The 2,453-nt window shown below is 46.3% G+C and overlaps 1 long non-coding RNA gene across 1 annotated transcript; it reads right to left on the reverse strand.

Moving 5' to 3' along the window:
- Nucleotides 1–639: 639 nt before the first annotated feature.
- LOC128792429 (uncharacterized) lies at nt 640–2,248 on the reverse strand. The gene is made up of 2 exons (XR_008432410.1): nt 2,111–2,248; nt 640–1,487 (listed from the first exon to the last, which is right to left on the reverse strand). It is a non-coding gene; the product is annotated as an uncharacterized LOC128792429 (long non-coding RNA).
- Nucleotides 2,249–2,453: the final 205 nt, after the last annotated feature.

Here is a 2,453-nt window from a genome sequence, read left to right on the forward strand (position 1 = left end):
GGCTGCAACGTGCCCGCTAGTACCAAGAACTGGGCAGGAGTGGGCAGAGAGCACGGCCATCTGCCAGCAGGTTGCAGCTTGCCCAGGAAAGTGCAGTGTCCTTGGAATGTGCAGCAAATCTTATTTCCTGGCAAGGTCGGGCTAAGTGAGCAGTGCTGGTACACTTTCTCCTTGAGAACTGGAGCGGAAAAGCTTTTGGCTAAGATGTAGGCGACTAGAGAGGCAGAATACGCAGCTCCGGAGCTGGCCGAAAGCAAGTGCCGCTTGCCGGCGTCTTTCGGCAGAAGCGGCGCTTCGGAGCGCACCGCTGCCGCTCCAGTGATCTGTGCGCGAAGTAGCCGCTTCTTGTCCTCCGGCAGCCGGAGATCGCGGTAGCTTGCAAGAGGCGAAGAACGAAGCCGCGAAGAAGCCGGCTTGTGTGCGAAGCTCGCAGACAGCTGCAGGACGGTGGCTGCTGCTCTCCTGCCTCTTGAATTCACTCTTGGCATGCCAATGGAAGGTGTTCCAGGACAAACTTCCTGAGTTTTGATTTTATTTTTCATGCATCCCACCTGTCACGATCCGCTTTTGCGGGGTGTCGTGATGGTTCTTTTCACCGATCCCAAAAGTGCAAAAAGGCAAACAACAAGGGACTATCAGTTAATCACAACAAATGCACCTTTATTAGGGGCCAAACCAGTAAATGCGATAGTGGGGATCGGAAAGGAGATAAAAGGAGAGAGAGAGAGAGAAGAGGGGTATGGGAATAGCTACCAACACAGGCGAGATCCTCAGTGGTCCGGACGATGGGGATCCGTCTGTCGTGTCGGGGGAGTCTCCGAAGTTCTGGTCGACTCGGGGCTCCAGTTATAGTCCACAGAGGAAAGAGGGGGGAGCAAGTGTAACAACGAAAGTCCATTGTAATCGCCACGCGGGAACAGCTGAGTCCACAGAAACCACCAAAGCAAGACGAATCCAATGAAGAATGAGTCCATTTGAATCACTGAAGGGAAACAGGTCATGTCATTAGTGGTCAGACCACCAATTTCCCCTCCTCCCTATAGCAGGGGTCTCAGTCTCAGTCCTTGGGAGGAGGGTTCTCATTCTTTGTTTGTCACAGTGGTAACGAGGCAGATGAGGGGTCTTCAATGAAGGACCCCGGGAGTCACCCCAAAAGTTCATTTGGCTTAAGAACGGAGATTAGAAGCAGGCCGCGCATCAGGCTGTCCCGTGCTGGGTCCACGTCAGGTCTTTGCCAAGTCCTTGCCAAGTTCTTGCCAGGCCTTGTTCGGAACAGCTAGCATGACGGTTCAGTGGTTGCACCTGCACTGTGTCCTGTTCTAAGCCGGAACTGCAGTGGAGGAAGGGATTCTTTCTCGTGGCAATCGGAAGGCAGAATGGAAAATGAGGGGCTTCAGACGGGCTCTTACACCACCCCGTGACTGACGATTGCCCTCGAAAGATCTTCATCAGCAGGGTTCCATGGTGTCGTCGTGGAGTCTTCAGGACTCATCAAGTGTTGGCAGCACATTCCAGGGAAAAGGGAAGAGAAAAAGGAAAGGAAAGAGAAAACAGGAAAACTAAGACAAGAATTAAATCAGCAATAGTTTGTTTAAATAATAATCAATATTAATCAATTAAACAATAAATTGATCAAATAATAAACCAGTATAATCAATATTAAGCAGTAAAGTAATAAACCTAGTATCATCGATATTACTCAGTATAATTTTATAATCAAGAAACAAAAATAATTAAAACAGTGATTAAAGCAAATCATAAAAGAAAATGATGTAAAACATATCTACCAACCCTATAATCTTCTTGTGTCTACAGTCCTGGGAACATCTATAGTGTAAAGGATGTCGGCCAAGTGGTGTGCATTAATTATAGATGTTAATTTTGTTCATCGTTTCATCATTCTCCAATTTACAATAAGCAAGATTACTGATAAAACAAAACCAATCATAACTAAAATCAGAAGAACAACAACGGGATGGCACAATTTGTTCAGGATACCGGTGGCGGTGGGTGACCACCCGAAAAGGGTATCCCACCACTTGTGCTCGGCATCACTTTCCACCCTTTCTACAACACGATGTATTTCTTGCACATCATGATGAACAGTTACCAGAGTTTTCTGTCCATTCTCCTTGATTTTTCCTAGGATCTCTATTAGATCTTGATGAAGTAATGGTTGCTTTACCAAAGTAAGGTTCATCCCAATGGGAGTAGGCAGTAGCTTGTGAATCAACATGAGATTGGATTCTAAAAGTTCATGTAAGGTAACTGGAGCTACAAAAGAAAAATCACATCCTGCAATTTTAGTAAAGTTGCAAGCACAATAATTTGAATGATTTTTAGTATCTACTACTGTACTTTCTATAAACACAGTATCACAAGCGGTTCTGAAGCAGGCACGCCCATTGCCTGTAGATACAAGGACTGTTTCAGAAGTCTCGTTAGGATGAATA

Source organism: Vidua chalybeata, chromosome 9, assembly GCF_026979565.1.
Source record: "Vidua chalybeata isolate OUT-0048 chromosome 9, bVidCha1 merged haplotype, whole genome shotgun sequence".
In the NCBI taxonomy this organism is placed as follows: Eukaryota; Metazoa; Chordata; class Aves; order Passeriformes; family Viduidae; genus Vidua; species Vidua chalybeata.